The following is a 17,201-nucleotide window of genomic DNA, read 5'->3' as shown; positions in this document are numbered from 1 at the left end:
GGGGGGCCAGTCAACAGGGGGGTCATCAGAGGGGGGACAGTCATCGGGGGGTCATTAATTGGGGGTCATCAGGGGACGCAGTCGTCGGAGGGGGTCAGTCATTGGGGGCGACTCAATCGTCGGTGGGGGCTCAGTCATCGGGGGGTCACTGGGGGGGCTCAGTCATCAGAGGGGGTCAGTCATGGGGGGTCAGGTTCGGTGGCCATCGGGGGGGGTCGAAGATGGGGGGTGTCAGAGATCGTGGGGGTGGTCACTGCAGGTAGGCTTGTTAGGCATGGGGGTAGCAGTCCTGCTCCTCTGAGCCCACAAGCAGTGCTGTAAAGGCACTTACCAGCAGCTTCGGGCTTTCTTGCCTCCTTTCACGTGGCGTGAAAAAGGCTCGGGAATCCCGGCCTCCGGGATTAAAAACAAAAAATCTGTCCAAATGGAGACCTGTAGTCTCCTTGATAGCTTTTAACGACCGACCTACCTTCTAAGAGCTGGTTGGTCGCCCGCCCCTCGTCCCATCTCTGTTAAAGCCGGAAGTGGGTGGGTTTTAGATTTAAAATTTTTACTGCCCCAACCCACTCATTTTTCCTATTTAAAATCATGCCCCTGATCTGAGCTATTTCAGACTCCCAGAGCATGTTAAAGGTGTTCATTCTGTGGTCGGTGTGTTATCACTTCCATTTTCTGTAAGTTGGTTGAATACCAGGTCAAGATGATCACTGCCACTTGGTGCCTCCTTGAGACACTAGTTATACAATAAATTTATGAACTCCGACTCTAAACCACTTGGGGTTTTCCCAGTTTATATTTGTTTGGTTGAATTCTCCTATTAAAATAACTTTCCTCTTATTGCATACCTTTCCTATCTCTTTATAGAGGAAATTGGCCCTCTTCTTACACTTACACTAGTGTTACTGTGCTCTCTGTAACATTGCACTAACCAATAACTCTGCACAATGCTTCCTCATCATCTTTTTTTGACCTTAGCTGGCTCCTTCATTACAATAGTGACTACACTTCAAAAGTACTTCATTGGCTGTAAAGTGCTTTGGAACATCTTGTGCCAATTTGTGCACAGCAAGGTCCCATTACAACAATGTGACGAATGACTAGTTGAGCTGTTTCAGTGGTGTTGGTTAAAGGATGAATATTGGCTAGCGCATCTTGTTCCTCTTCGAATAATGTGAATACTTTTACATTCATTTGAACAGGCAGTTGAGGTCTTGGCTTAATGTTATTTAAAGGACAGCACCTCTGAGTTTGGAGCTCTAGATAATGTTCTCAAGTCCTGAGAGGATAGCTGGAAGCCACAATCTTCTGACTCAGAGATGAAACTGCAAACTGGGCAAAAATAGAACCAAATATGTCTTGAGCTGGGTAATCTCATAATGGAGGAAATATCCTTTTTATGTTTTCAATATGAATAGGCAGTAGGAATTTCCTTAGGTGTTGTCCCGATCGGTGGCCGTAACTTTAGCGGAAGGTCTACAGAAACCCCATTCGTACAATCTATCCTCCAATCCTCCATGGAAGATAGCATGGCCGATCAGGAGAACCTCCAAGGAAATTCCCAGTGAGGATATTTACGTTATGTGCTGTATGTTGTACCACAGAATTGTTTGCCTTCCTGTGATATCTAATAAATCCGTACCTTGAAACACACTGGGCTATTGAGATGGGTCATGTACTGCATTATAAATACATAAAAAGTTATGGAAGAAGAAAAAAGAAAGAAATTGCATTAATACAGCGTCTTTCATGAACTCAGGGTGTTCCAAAGCGCTTTGCAGCCAATGAAGTATAGGCACTGTTGAAATGTAATAGCCAATTTGAACATTGCAAGCTCCCACAAACAGCAATGTGTCAGTGTTTTAGTATGTTGGTTAAACGATGAATATTGGTCAGGACACCAGGGAAGCCCCCCTGCTCTTCTTTCAATAGTGCCATAGGATCTTTTACATCTCCCAGAGAGGGGACAAATGGAGCCTTGGTTCAACATCTCATCTGAAAGACAGCACCTCCGACAGTGCAGCACTCCCTCAGCACTGCAGTGTCAGACCTAGATTTTGTGCTCAAGCCTCAGGAATAGAACCCACAACCTTCTGACTCAGGGGTGAGATCGCTACCACTGAGCCACAGCTGACATGAGCAACAATGTGTCATATGTGGTTACCACTGGGAACTCACATTATGGAAGAGGGGGTTGGAATACCAACTTTGCTGCAGAACTTAAAGGGTCAAGGCCTCGCCAAACCCCTCTTTGCAACCTCCTCCTCCGATCCGTCCATTCATAACACACTTGATCCTCAGCCCCTGGGACTTCTGTGCAGTCCCCCCTCCCTTCACCCCACCACTGGTGAGAAAGCCTTCAGTTGACTTGGGCCTACTCTCTGGAACTCCCTCCCTAAACTGCTCCATGTCTCCATCTCTTTTTAATCAAGCTTTTGAGCATCGCTTCTAACTTCCTCACCATGGCTTGGCAACTGGTTCTTCATTTATTTACTAACTTTTGTCCCTTCTGTAAAGTACCTTCAAATGTTTTTAATGTTAAAGTCACAACATAGATGCAAATTGTTGCTGTTGTTGATAAGGCTGAAAAAGACACACTTGGGCAAAAACAGTAAAGGCTGTTTTAATCAGTAAACATAAAATCTCCAAATGGAAAACAGAGTGGTTGGCAAATACAGAAATGTGGAGACAGGAAATGGAGTCTGTGAGCATGACCTGAACCTCTGTTTGGTGTGTGGAAAGTGAAGATACTACTGCATGAGGTGCTTGGGAGGTAGGCTGCCCTGTTTGTTACTCCAGGGCACTGTCCCCAGAGGATAGTAGGCAAGCATGTCTGGCAGGAGATGGCATCCAGGATCAATGCTGTGTACATTACCTGGAAGCAGATGCAAAAGAATATAGCATAACTTAAGGAAGGTACCAAGATATGACTATCCCAGAGTACCATATACGAGATAGATGGTATGCCAGAAATAGTTTGTCAACCTGAAAGACATTTAGTGCTGTCCAATATCAAGTCCTCACACAACTTTACAGCTCTTTCATTGCTTATCATTGTAAGTTTATTTATTTCCCTATCTCGGTCTTAATATACTGAGTGATGTAATGAGTTTCAAACAATTTCAATTGTTCTCACAACACTCTTTACTTTTAGTTTAAGTCATACAATTCTTAATACAATTGTCAGCATAATATTACTATACAGTTCCCTTAACTTTAACAGATTAGATACATACAATCTTTGAATGGGCTGCACAGCACTCGATATGAGGTGATCAGTCTCTTTGTTCACGAGTGTTCTTCCCGACGTCTATCTTCTTAGACGGTATGTTTCCTCACCGTCAGCTCACCTCGAAGTGGCTAATTCTATCTTCTTTTATTCTTCCTTAGTGGTATGGACAGCACGTGATCACTGGCATGATCGCCCTCTTCAACCACCCTGGGTTTGTCTTTTGGGTAGTCGCCTCTCCAGATAGGTTACCTTCACTTGTGCGTCAAGCTTTATCCAGTAATTGTTACTCATCCCTTTATGAGTGATATCTCTGCTAATCTTGACACACCACATGCCTACACACTCACGATTTCAATGGTTTGAACAGTCCTGGTTGACCACAGTTCATAAAGAAGTCCAGAGTGCATTGTGCGGTTCTGCTGACTCGCACTAGGTTTTCCAAGATATGTCAAGTTACACTCTCTTTTCAAGAAATGTCAAGTAACTGTCTCAAAATCCTTCAGCCTATCCTTAAGTGGATTGAGAGCGTTTGATAGCCACTTGAAAGGAAAAGACTGTGATCACTCCTCATTCCAGAGTGCATATGCCACCCAGAAATCTTTTATAATCTTGTACATACAATTCATACGCAAAAATGAGTTCAAATTAAAGGTTAATTGCGAAAGCCAAATTTCCATTCCATATTAATTTGTCACAGCATTTGCAATTCTTTCTTATGTTGTCACAGAATACATTTGATTATGCATATCAATATTAGGATGATCATAACTAACAGACATTATACAATGACAAATGACATTGACATGATTCTAACCCATGGATGCTGTCCCACATTATACCCAATTTCCCACCATTCATGGTCGTCTAGGGTTTTCATGCGGTTCTCTACACGTTCATTTTCCTGCTGCTTATGATCTAAGTATTATAGGAACATAGGAACAGGAGTAGGCCATTCAGCCCCTCGTGCCTGCTCTGCCATTTGATAAGATCACGGCTGATCTGTGATCTAACTCCATATACCTGCGGAACTCCACTAGTCACATCCTGCCAATGTTGACAACCTCCCACCATTCATGATTTCCCAGTCTGTCAATAGAATTTTCCATCTCCTTATTTTCTTGTTGCTGACTTACAAAAAATATTTTTGTGAGGTGCTAGTTCAATGTATGATAGACTTAAGACTCAATGACTGTGGAGGGATGGCTAAATTCTACCACTGCCCTGAGAGCTTCAGCCTGTGGGGTCATGTTGATTGTTTTGCATTGATTGTCTCACAGTATCTTCCTCTTTCGAGGTAGGCTGTATTGGCATGTTGCTGGCTGCACTGTTCCAGTTTGTACAGTACAATTGGGGAATTCTTCATCCAAAGTAAAGCTACATGTAGGTACTCCCATCACACCTACACAACCTTGCTCCCCTCCTTTTGTGGTAAACACATCCCCCATCGTACTTTTTACCATTATCCATCCGGTGGATAATTAAACATTATTTTCCTCAAATTCTATGTCTCTCTCTAATTTAATTTCAACCCCTCTGCTAAGTATCCGTGTGCTAAACTCTATCCTGATTGTTGCATTAATTTGAATGTAAAAAGTCGGTTTCTTTATGGAGCATGTGTCAGTGCCTTGATTAAGAAGTTCCAATCAGTAGTCATCTCACTCTCCTGAGCCACATTAACCATTTCATGTAGTCAAGTTGTTAACATGACTGAGCATGTCTGAGCCTGTTCTTCAGTACGTCTTTATTATGCATTCCGCATACTAGTCACCTCGCGTGTAACATATTGAGCTAGATTTTGCTACGATCGGCGAACGAACGCCACCAGCCATTCGTTGGACTTGCACTTGCCCATAGACTTTCTATGAGCTTTTGCACCGCAAATTCCTGGAAATTAGAGATCCATTCGGCACGGCGACCTCTCCAGGGCATTTGGAACCTGTGTGGACAGGGCAAGCAATTATGTGTCCCCTTAAACTATCAGATTGAAGCATTGTTAATAACAGTTAATAACAGCATAGAGTCTGAACTAGAAAATGTAAGTTAGAATAGTGAATTCAATGTCAATTCAGGGACAAAAAGTGAAATAAAGAAAGGGAAAGAAAGATTGAATTAAGAAACACAGATAAAAGAGACAGAAAAAAAAAGTTACGAAAAAATGTAGTTACATTTTAATTATTGTTGGACAGTATGTAGTTGCAATTTTTTTAATGTCCAACAATAATTAAAATCTGAACGAATGAGACTTCACATTTATTAAAGTTAATTTTCAGTGCCAGAGAGGTTGTTTGGCGGTAATTAAGACTTACCATGCCATTGAAAGAGTACTCAGACTTGAAATGACGTGATGTAACTTTTCTTGGCGACTTTATTTAGTATCTACCTAGTAAGTACAAGAATTTCACGCCGTTCAATACATTTGAATGGTGAGTCGGACTCACGAGATGCCATTTTCGCACCAAATCCTCGTTCTGTGATTTATAAATCCGATTTCATTTCGAGGATTTCATTTCCAACAACGTTCACCTGAGGAAGGAGGAAGCCTCCGAAAGCTTGTGAATTTAAAATAAAATTGCTGGACTATAACTTGGTGTTGTAAAATTGTTTACAATTGAAATATCACATCAGCATAGGCATTGGTTCTCCAGTTTGACACAAAAATCCAAATTGGGCTCCTCCCATGATGTAGTTTTTCTGTCATACACCATCAACTTGGGCAAATTTACCCTTTGCTTATACACTTCTTCCTCTAAATAGCCCACAGAATGTTATTCTGCCAATTCAGTAAATACATGGGTAGTAATACATGACGGATAAGGATAGGGTAAATGATCCTAACTTGACCCATTGAGTGAATAGTAGTGTACCCCAGATTGTTGATATAGGTAGAACTTCAACCCTCACATTTGTTTCACCATTTCCCTTAGAATACCACCAAACAAGGTTGTAGTCCTTTGCAATATCTGGGACTTCACCTCGCATCAGAAATATCCGTGTTTGATCAATAGCCGAAAGCCCATATGCCATACAAATGGTTGATGCATCGACCAGTTTGGACTGCGTATGTTCATTATGATGCATGTGCTTCTTTATAGTGTCAACATTTACCGATTCCCAATTGACAGTCCTGTTCTGAATACCCCCGTTATCACACCTATCCATCCCACCGTGTCCACTGTAATTGTCTTGTCCTAAAGATGCTCTCCACTGGGCTAGTTTCTACCCCTGTTATGTTATCAATCACTCTCTACCTCCCATTCCCATTTTATCTCCATGTCTCTTGTGGGCATTTACCACAGCACCGTAAATTGGACTTTACTTCCTTATAGAATATTTTACAATTTCTAAATCCCCTGTACTAAATAACATGCACATCATCCATTTCGCTTCCTCCGTGGAGAAAACACAAAGAATTATTTCCTCTGCCTCTGTTATTTGGAGACTTTATTCAGAACACCCTACATAATCTTGGTCTAACGTGTCAACTGTCTGTCATCTTGCATGCTCTGTACTTTGCTACCAACTGATTTCCCCTATTGGACAGCTGTAGACCCACCAGGTCAAAGTCGTCCCAAATGTGGAGGTAACTCTGTGCAAAGGCAACATGATTTTAATACTTTTCTACAGCACTCACTTAAAAAAAAAAGGCAGAGGCCATTTCATCACAGCAGCTCCAGACGGAAGCAGATTGCAACTAAATTTAAAAGTCTTTGCCTTCTTTTCAATTTGGGAATTGAATTAGACATTAAATCTCAACAAAAAATAGGACATAGTCCTGTGATTGTATAATAATTCTCCAAACAAACTTGCACAAAGATCCTAATACCTAAAGTCACAGGTATGATATTCCCAATCAAATGCTCAACAACTCTGCCAAACAAATTTCAGTGTATATATACCTAGAGTACACATTTTAATTTAAAATATATAACCAATTTTCAAACATTGCTATCTTAAGCAACAGCACCACAAGTGACAGTGTTAACATTGTACCGTTGTTTAAAAAAGGAGAAAGAGATAGATTGAGTAATTATAGGCCAGTCAGTCTAACCTCGGTGGTGGGCAAATTATTGGAATCGATTCTGAGGGACAGCATACATCGTCATTTAGAAAGGCATGGGTTAATCAAGGACAGTCAGCATGGGTTTGTTAAGAGAAGGTCGTGTCTGACTAACTTGATTGAATTTTTTGGGCAGGTAACAAGGAGGGTCGATGAGGGTAACGCATTTGATGTAGTGGATTTTAGCAAGGCTTTTGACAAGGTCCCACATGGCAGACTGGTCAAAAAAGTACAAGCCCATGGGATCCACGGCAAAGTGACTAGTTGGATCCAAAATTGGCTCAGTGGCTGGAAGCAAAGGGTTAACGGATGCTTTTGCGACTGGAAGGCTGTTTCCAGTGGTGTCCGCAAGGCTCAGTACTAGGTCCCTTGCTTTTTGTGGTATATATTAATGATTTGGACTTGAATGTGGGGGGCTTGATCAAGAAGCTTGCAGATGATACAAAAATTGGCGTGTGGTTGACGGTGAGGAGGAAAGCTATAGACTGCAGGAAGATATCGATGGACTGGTCAGGTGGGCAGAAAAGAGGCAAATGGAATTCAATCTGAAGAAGTGTGAGGTAATGCATTTGGGGAGGGCAAACAAGACAAGGGAGTACACAATAAATGGGAGGATACTGAGAGTTGTAGAGGAACAAAGGGACCTTGGATTGCATGTCCACGGATCCCTGAAGGTAGCAGGACAGGGAGATAAGGTGGTTAAAAAGGAATACGGGATACTTTCCATTATTTGCTGAGGCATAAAATATAAAAGCAGGGATGTTATGCTAGAACTGTATAAAACATTGTTTAGGCCACAGCTTGAGTACTGCATACAGTTGTGGTCATCACATTACAGGAAAGATGTGATTGCACTAGAGAGGGTGCAGAGGAGATTTATGAGGAAGTTGCTTGGGCTGGAGAATTTTAGCTACGAGAAAAGATTGGATAGGCTGGGGTTGTTTTCTTTGGAACAGAGGAGGCTGAGGGGAGATTTATTTGAGGTATATAAAATTATGACTGGACTAGATAGAGTGGATAGGGAGGACCTATTTCCCTTAGCAGAGGGGTCAGTGACCAGGAGATATAGATTTAAAGTAATTGGTAGAAGGATTAGATGGGAGCTGAGGAGAATTTTTTTCACCCAGAGGGTGGTGGGGGTCTGGAATTCACTGCCTGAAAGGGTGGTAGAGGCAGAAACCCTCAGCTCATTTAAAAAGTACTCGGATGTGCGCTTGAAGTACCGTAACCTACAGGGTTACGGACCAAGTGTGGAAAGTGGGGTTAAGCTGGATAGCTCTTTTTCGGCCAGCATGGACATGATGGGCCGAATGGCCTCCTTCTGTGCCGTAACTTTCTATGGTTCTAAGTTTACTGTATTCACGTTCTCCGCTGCTCAATATAACAACTCCACGTACCTCAATCACATACAATCATTCAATCCTTACTTTTTCTTGTCCACTTTAAAAATATTGATCCCTGTAAGGTGTTACGAACTCAGAAAGTGCCGAATTTTATACGATAATCCCAGGTTGCGAGCCCAAGGAATATTCACGTAGTTTAAATAACTAGTGGCCACCCACAGAAAACCAGTTTTATAATTTGATCAGACCCTCGGTCTGTAAACTCAGGTCAGCTAGCATTAATTACCCCAATTTAGTTCAAACCCAAAAACAGAAGGACTCAATATCTCAAAAATAATACATGTATGTATAGATATCTGGACGTGCACGTGCTTACAAATACCCAGTCATCTTCCTCTTGTAATTTTCTATAGCATGCCTTCTCGCTTCTCAGGCGACTGTAACATTACTAAATATAACTGAGGAAAACATTAACTTTTACAGCTAAACAAACATTTAAAACACTCGTTTCACTTTCAATGTTAACTAAGCTAAGGCTTACGAAAAGATTAACACTGAACAAGCTGTAAAAAAAAACAGGGCGTAGCCATCTGCAGCCAACAGCAACAAAACAACCATTCACACAGACTTTTAAAGAAACAGTATATGAAAACAAAAGAAATAAACTCTCTAGCCTTTTAACAGTACAACAGGGACAGAATCTTTCCCTTTCTCCCTTATTCCATCATGGACTAATTTATCCTTTTTCTCTCAGACCAATTTTCAATTTCTGATGTTTTCTACTTAATCCCGTTCAGTACAGATTCAAAACCTCAAGCTCACAGTCCACGTCCTCACCCAAGCCTGGTGTGATGAAGGTCCAGGCCATAGCCTTGTGAGCTTTTGATATCTCTCTTTTTCCTAAATCTTTTGTTACATTTGGCCTATCTAACCAAAACATTCCTGCATAATTCCTTTACAGCCTCTGTCTACTGTGAAAGGACTGATATTAACTCCTCGTCCTCCTGCACAATTTCTTCCTCTCTTCTCCGTTGGTATATGGGATGGGTGTAATGACATAGAGTAGAGGGGGAAGGGGGCACTGGGAAACCAGTCGAAAGTCCCAGTAAATTACTCGGTTCACCATCTTGAACCCCTATTGCAGCTTCACTCATTTCTGGTCTCAACCCTGCAACTCCCATTCTGCATCATTTTAGAGCATATTTACACCTCTCGCATTTTTCCTGTTCGCTGAATATCTCAACCTCAATTTTGAGGTCCCTTTGTACAGAAATTTTAAATACATCTGAGCAAGCTGCTCCAGCAATTGGTAGCAGTTAATCTTATCTTTAAGTTGCAGGATTTCATTTTCCTGTGCTTCCATTACTAACTGTTTCAGCAGCAGTTTCTCATTTTTTTCTTTTTCCTTTCGAACTTTAAGTAAAGTTGCTAATAGCCAGACCACCTTTGTCTGCTATCTGTGAGTTTCTTTTCCAATTTTAGCTGCTCGAGCCAAATCGTGCACCCACCTGCTGCTTTAAGCCCCCAAATTGTTCCTCCCCCCTTGGGAGTTAGGCAGACTCCACTTCTTTGATAAGCTTCCCAAGCTTATCATCTCTTTTGACTCCCTTAATTGTTGTTCTGGAGCCTTTCTTTTTCCTTTCTGTACTTGGAACTGTAATGTTAAAATCCACACTGCTTTGACTTGCTTCTGTTTGAGATTTTTTTTCCAACTAACTCATACAATTTTTGCTGAAATACCTTTAGTGGATCTACGTGGGCTGCAACATCCTGAACTTTATTCTATCACTGACGTTGTCTGAAACAAAATAAACTCCTTTTAAACTCAGAATCCGACTCACGGCACCAATCTATGGGCGCTAAATTGGGCCGTGTAGCGCCCATTATTTCAGCGGTACACGGCTTCTCCAACATCCAAGATGGCGTCTTGGATGCGCACACACGTTTCCAGCCTGACATGCGCCGGACGCCATCTTGGTATAGGAGATAACGCAGGCGCAAATAACGAACGCTGGAATCATGTAAAGTAGGAAGAAAATGGCTTCAATCAGCATGCAACACTGATTTAAAGTGATAGACACCATTTTGGGACTTAACACTCAATTCAATGCAGAGTCTTAACCCCGATCATCTGAACGTGTCTTAGAGTGTCCCTGGAGGACCACCCACCGGCGCTATTTAAAGGGACCATACAGGATTTACAGGTTCGTGGCTGGATTATTGCTTCTGGTTGCCGAAACATTTGTAACTGTTTTTGGAGTTCTCCTAGACTTGAATACTAGGACGTGGGGACATAGCCTAACATTTAGAGACAGGACGTGCAGGAGTGAAGTTAGGAAATGCTTCTACAAGCAAAGGGTGGGAGACATTTGGAACACTCTTCTGCAGACGGCAGTTAATGCTAGCCCACTCGTGAATGTTAAATCTGAGATTGATAGATTTCTGTGAACCAAGGGTATTAAGGGATATGGGGCTAAGTTGGATATATGGAGTTAGGTCACAGGTCCACCATAATCTCATTGAATGGTGGAACAGGCTCGAGGGGCTAAATGCCACTGCCACTTGCTGCCTCTTGATATGCGCCACCTTCTCCTGCAAGAAAGCGGGACGTGTGGATGATGTGTCTGTCATGGTTGAATAGCTGCCAGTGTGTGTGGCCTGTGAGTGTGGGTGGGCGGCTTGAAACAGTGGTAATGTGTAAGGGTGAGAGGAAGCATCTGGTTGGAAGAGTTGAGTACTGATGGAAAGAGTTTGTTGGTATGTGGGTGATGGGGGGGTGTAGTGTGTGGTGCAGTTGGTAGGAGAAGCCACTTGACAGCTGACCTCACTCACCTTGACCACTCATGTTGAAGCATTGAACTTCTTCCTGCACTGCATCCATGTTCATGATGCTGTGTGTCCGGCATTGATAATTTATCCCTCAACCAACATCTAAAACAGATTATCTGGTCATTATCACATTGCTGATTGGGGGGCCTTTCTATGCACAACTTGGTGCTGCATTTTCTACATTACAACAATGACTGCACTTCAAAAATATTTAATTGGCTGTAAAGCGCTTTGGAACTTCCTGAGGTCATGAAAGGTGCTATATAAATGCTCGTACTTTCTTTCTACCACCTTGTGTTTGGTTACTTTTTAATACATTTTCGCTTTCCAATTTCTGTACTTGTCTGCACGCTCATTATTCCAACCATTGGTCCATGAAGCATAATTTTTCATTTTAATCTGAATGCAATAATAATTATGAATGCAGTCTACCACAAAAAGAAACACTTTATTCACTTCAGCCGCTGCAGCCCATGAAACAGTCGCGTAGAATGGATATGGATATGGAAATGGACAAGAAATCCAGAAGTCATTTGGTGCAATTTTAATCCCCAAGAACAGGTGGGTTAGGGACGGGTGGGTAGTGAAAATCCTTGATTCTTGTAGCGCGACCGCAACCCAGCTCCCACACGCCCACTTCTGGGTTTAACCTGGGTGCAGTTAAATGCGCTGTGCAGCCACAACCCGGAAGTCGCGTCCCCAATTACTGCCAACAGGCGGGTACTTAGCATGTCAATTAAGATTGCTGAGGTAGTACAGCTAGGTATTTTTTAATTGATTCTTAAACAGAAACAAATTTAATATCTCCTGCACGGGTTTCCCGGGGCTTCTGAATTTCACCAGTGAATTGGAGGCGAGATTCAGCCGAAGTTGATTTGGGCTTTTAAACCTGTGATTATCACATCTCAATAAAAGCTCAGATATTGCAGCTGGTCTCTCAGTTCTTTGAGGCAAACGTTTGGCTGAGAGTTCTTGAGTTGAGGCATCTTTAGCAAAACTTTGGAGCCTCTCAAACTGATAACATCAAGATGGAGGGGGGGCACAGTGGATGTATTCCAGAAGACATCTGAGGGCAGCCACGTCGTGCTGTGTTGGGATCTGCAGGCGCACAAGAGAAATGTGCGCAACAACATTCTGGAGAACAGCAGAGAGGAGAGCAACAGAGGGGCCGAGGTCACAGGAGGCATTACCCATGTGTGAGGGTCTACAGGCAGAGGCTGAGCTTCCTGGACCTTTCTGAGGAGCAGTGCCTACGCAGGCTCAGATTGAGTAACAATTGTTCGCACACATCTGCAGCCTCCTTGAGGAAAAGCTGCTCCCAACTGGACCTGGTAACTGCACATTGTCTGTCGCAGTAAAAGTAACCACTGCCCTCAATTTCTTTGCCTCTGGATCCTTCCAGGGCGTCACCGGTGACATCTTCAGGGTGTGTCAATCATCTGCACATAAGTATATAAGGCAGATGACGGATGGGTTGTTCAGCAGGGCATCCGATTACGTGAACTTCCCCATGAGGACAGCAGCCAGAATGAGCGGGCAGTGGGTTTCACCTCTCTGACTGGCTTTCCACGGATGCAGGGCACAATTGAATGCACACACGTGGCAATCCGAAGACCACCACATGAGCCAGGAATCTTCATAAACCAAAAGGGCTTTCACTCCATCAATGCACAGCTGGTGTGCGACCACAAGAAGAGATCCGGTGAGTGCCAGATTCCCGGGTAGCTGCTATTATGCGTTCATTTTGAGCCAGTCCAACATTCCAGACAGGAGACAGACTTAAGGGCTGGCTCGTTGGAGACAAGGGATACCCTCCAAACTTGGCTCGTGACTCCTGTGAGCTACCCCACCAACGAGGCACAAGAGTGATACAACCAGAGCCACATGACCACCAAATGTGTCACGGAACAAGCCATCGGCATGTTGAAGATGCGCTTCAGGTGCCTGGATAAGTCTGGAGGCTCCCTTCAGTACTCACCAGTGTGGGTCTCCGGAATAATTGTGGTGTGCTGCGTTCTGCACGACATAGCGCAGCAGAGAGGTTTAGAGGTGGAGGAGGACGAAGGCGCTCGTCAATCATCTTCTGTTGGCGACAGCATTGAAGAAGAGGGAGAGGATGAGGAGCCCGAGGAGGAGAACGAGGAGGAGGAAAAGGAGGAGCAATATGAAGATGGGGAACCCATCGCCAGACCATCTGTGCACATTGCTGCCTGGGCTGCCACGGAAGCCCACATCTCTCACAGGTTCTCTTAATAACAGTGGCAAAAGAGAGACATTGAGGTACTCAGGGCGACCGGCATAACCACCGCCATCACCATCACCACCAACCCTCCTACCCACTTTGCACAAAACAGTCCTTCAATCTCGCATTCACCCAATTCACATCCGCCCAAAGGGTACCGTCATGTATTGGTATTCGTCATGAAACAAATGAAAGGTGCGTTAACACTCGGGACGCAATAATGGCCAAGACGTGGAAGTGGTACTGATCAATACATTTAATGTGCCAATATTAAAAAAAGGAAACTTAACAACATAACATATCTTCATATGCCTACCCTTGGTGAATGACAATTGCTTGAACTTACGCTTCCTACTCTTTCTACGTGGTGCAGCCCCTGTGGCTTCAGCAGAGGTAGAGGCAGGCTGCCCAGATCCTTGCTTTGACTGCTGAGATGCTCTTGGCCTTCGATCTCTGGGTTTTGGAGCCCCTGAGGGCCACGTCAAACAATGCTCCACCTGCACTTTGGCCATCGGGCGACGGGGCAGCGTTTCGGGAACTGGTTGTGGGGTGGGAGGGGTGCAACGGGTGAGATTCGGGAGCGTTTTGAGCAGAGTTCCAACTTCCATGTCCCCTTTCACCATTATCCCTCAGCCGGGCCAGCATTACGTCAATCACACCGCTCTGCTGGACAGCAGCTTGGTGCACATCTGTGACGTGTTGTAGGGTATCTGTCATGCTGTTGAAGGCGGCAGATAGCTCCTGCACAGCCATGGTCATGGCCTGCATATACATGTTTGAGAGCCATGCTTGAAGGTCCACGGAGGCGGCCAGTCTCTCCATGGCAGACGTTCTCGCTCTTACCTGTTACAACAGTCCATCCTCCATCCTCTCCGCTATTGTAAAGAGTGTATTTCCAGTACCTCGCAAAAGTGCAGCTGTACCTCAATCATTCTCATTCTCAATGATGGCCCCTAGGGTTCAGCATCTGTGTCCATCTGAGCAGAGCTTGGAAAGGAGTGCACCCTCCGACGCGGACTCTCTACAGCTGCCCCTGCCACCAATGTCTGCTCGTGCTCGCTTGTGAGTTGTGAATCACCAGGTGACAACCCAACTAACTGGCAAACAGGACCCATCGAAGTGTCACTGGTGCATGGGCTGTATGTCCTGTGACGATGCACCCTCGGAAGTAATGAGGTCCCCTGAGAAATCAATGTCATCCATCTCACACATTCTTCTTCTATGTGTGAAGGCCCTGGAAGACAACAGAAAGCGCAATGAATTAGTCATGGCAAAGTAACAATCTTGCCAATCACCATACGCACATTCCTCATAATTCAGTCATTGATGAAATAAAGTCATCATGTGTGTGAAAGATGTTTAAGTTCTGTCACCAGGCATATGTGGGTTCCCAGTCTCTCCATCTCCGATGCAGATGTCCCACTTATCTTCATGGCCTCCTCCTTTGCATCTGTCAGCTGGACTATTTGTGGAGGTCCATCTCCAGTCCTCTCCCTCTCCCTTGTGTTTTGTGCTCTCTTCTCCTACAAGGGGCAAAAGAACAGACCTGTGAGTGTCTGAAGGTCACGTATTCACCTGAAGGATGCAGTGCATTGGGTGGGACTGACTATCAGACAGATGCATCACATTGCATAAGAATTGGGGTGAGTGGCAGTGGTGGGTGAAAAAATGGGGAGGTGCGGAAGTTGCATAGAAAGTGAAGGATGGGTGCTGCTGAAACTTAAGTGGGTGTGAGGGGTGATGTGATGGAGTAGGCTCGCCAAGACAGAGTGAGGGGGAGTATTATGCACAACAGGATGTGGGTGAATCAGCGAAGGTACTCACTTTTCCTGGCCTGGTTAGGTCATTAAACCACTTCCTGCACTGCAGCCAGGACCTGGGCACCTGCTGCTCACCTCTTCTGCCACCTCCAGCCATGTCTCCTTGGTGGCAGAACCAGGTTTCTTCCTCCCATTGCTTGGGAAATTACCTCCCTCCTGGTTCTCAGCAGTGCTTCAAGTGAAGCATCTGAGTACATGGGTGCTGCCTTTGTTCTCTTGGAATCCATACCTTTCTTTCTTCCTTTCTCCACCAAAATCCATTTTAGCATTGGCCCTTTAAATAGTGGACTTCAGATTGTGTAACGCAGATGTGTAGTAAAAATCTACCCCCCTCGCTCTCCTCCCGGCTCTGGTAAAAATCTACCCCCCTCACTCTCCTCCCAGCTCCAGGTAAAAATCTTGGTCCATGAGTCAAATCCCACCATGGCAAGATGTGAAATTGTATTCAATTAATCTGGTTGTTTGTGAGCTGGCACCTGAAAAGAATGAGCAGGGAATATTCTGGATTGTTGTGAAAAAAAACAACAGCTAACTCAGAAGGTCATGGGTTCAAGTCCGGAACCTGAATGCATAATCTAGGCCCACATTTCAGTGCAGTGCTGAAGGAACGTTACATTTTGGACGTGCCATCTTTCAGATGAGACATGAAACCGAGACCTTGCCTGCTCTCTCAGCTGGACATAAAAGATCCTACGGCACTTAGAGCAGGGGAGATCTCCCAGTGTCCTGGCCAAAATCTATCCCTCAACTTAAATCACCAAAGCAGATTAACCAGTCATTTACTTTATTGCTGTTTGTGGAACCTTGTTGTGTGCAGATTGACTGCGTGTTTACTTACTAAACAACAGTGACTACCCTTCCCTTCACAGATGTTGCCTGAACTGCTCTGTGTTTCCACCTTTTACTTTTTTTTCAGATTTCCATCTGTCGGTTTTTGTGATGAATTTATTTCTCTGCCTATAGCAGAGAGTAAAACACATAACCTGGGGAGGTTAACTAGCAGTGGGGGAGGGTTGAAACTAATTTGGTTGGGGAATGGGCACCAGAATGCAACATTAGAGAGGAGAAACAAGGTGCACAGAGGACTGGGAGGGACAAGTGGCACTAGAGTAAAGAATGGTTCAAAAATAGGAGGGATCAAACAATAGGCAAATGTGAGTTTGGAGTGCAAGAGCATAAATGCACGTAGCGTGGTAAATAAGGTTGGTGAGTTGCAGGCGCAAGTCGCCACGTGGGACTATGATATAATGGCAATAACAGAGACTTGGCTCAAAGAAGGGGAGGAATGGGAACATAATACTCCTGGCTACAAGGTATTCAGGAAAGATAGGGAAGGAAAGAAAGTGGGGGGTGGTGGTGACAGTATTGATCAAAGAAACTATTATAGCACTGGAAAGGGATGATGTAGTTGAGGGGGTCAAAGACAGAATCTATTTGGTTAGAATTAAGGAACAATAGAGGAGCTATTACACTGCTGCGTGTATACTATAGGTCTCCAAATAGTAGGAAGGCGATAGAGGAGCAAATTTGCAGGCAAATTACAGAAAGATGCAAGAACTATAGAGTAGTGATAATGGGAGACTTCAATTATCCAAATATAGACTGGGATAGTAACAGTATAAAGGGCATAGAGGGGGAGGAATTCCTGACATATGTACAAGAGAACTTTCTTAATCAATAT

General features: G+C 44.0%; 1 long non-coding RNA gene across 1 annotated transcript in view; it reads right to left on the bottom strand.

Annotated features, from left to right (window-relative positions):
• Positions 1–5,587: 5,587 nt before the first annotated feature.
• Positions 5,588–17,201, bottom strand: part of LOC137321155 (uncharacterized) — a 224,104-nt gene continuing 212,490 nt past the window's right edge. Inside the window, exon 6 of the long non-coding RNA XR_010962725.1 lies at positions 5,588–5,609. This is a non-coding gene — a long non-coding RNA (uncharacterized lncRNA). The remainder of the gene's footprint in view (positions 5,610–17,201) is intronic.

The sequence above is a fragment of the Heptranchias perlo genome, chromosome 4 (genome assembly GCF_035084215.1).
Source record: "Heptranchias perlo isolate sHepPer1 chromosome 4, sHepPer1.hap1, whole genome shotgun sequence".
In the NCBI taxonomy this organism is placed as follows: Eukaryota; Metazoa; Chordata; class Chondrichthyes; order Hexanchiformes; family Hexanchidae; genus Heptranchias; species Heptranchias perlo.
The sequence above is the reverse complement of the archived record's forward strand: the minus strand, read 5'-3'. Positions and strand labels throughout refer to the sequence as shown.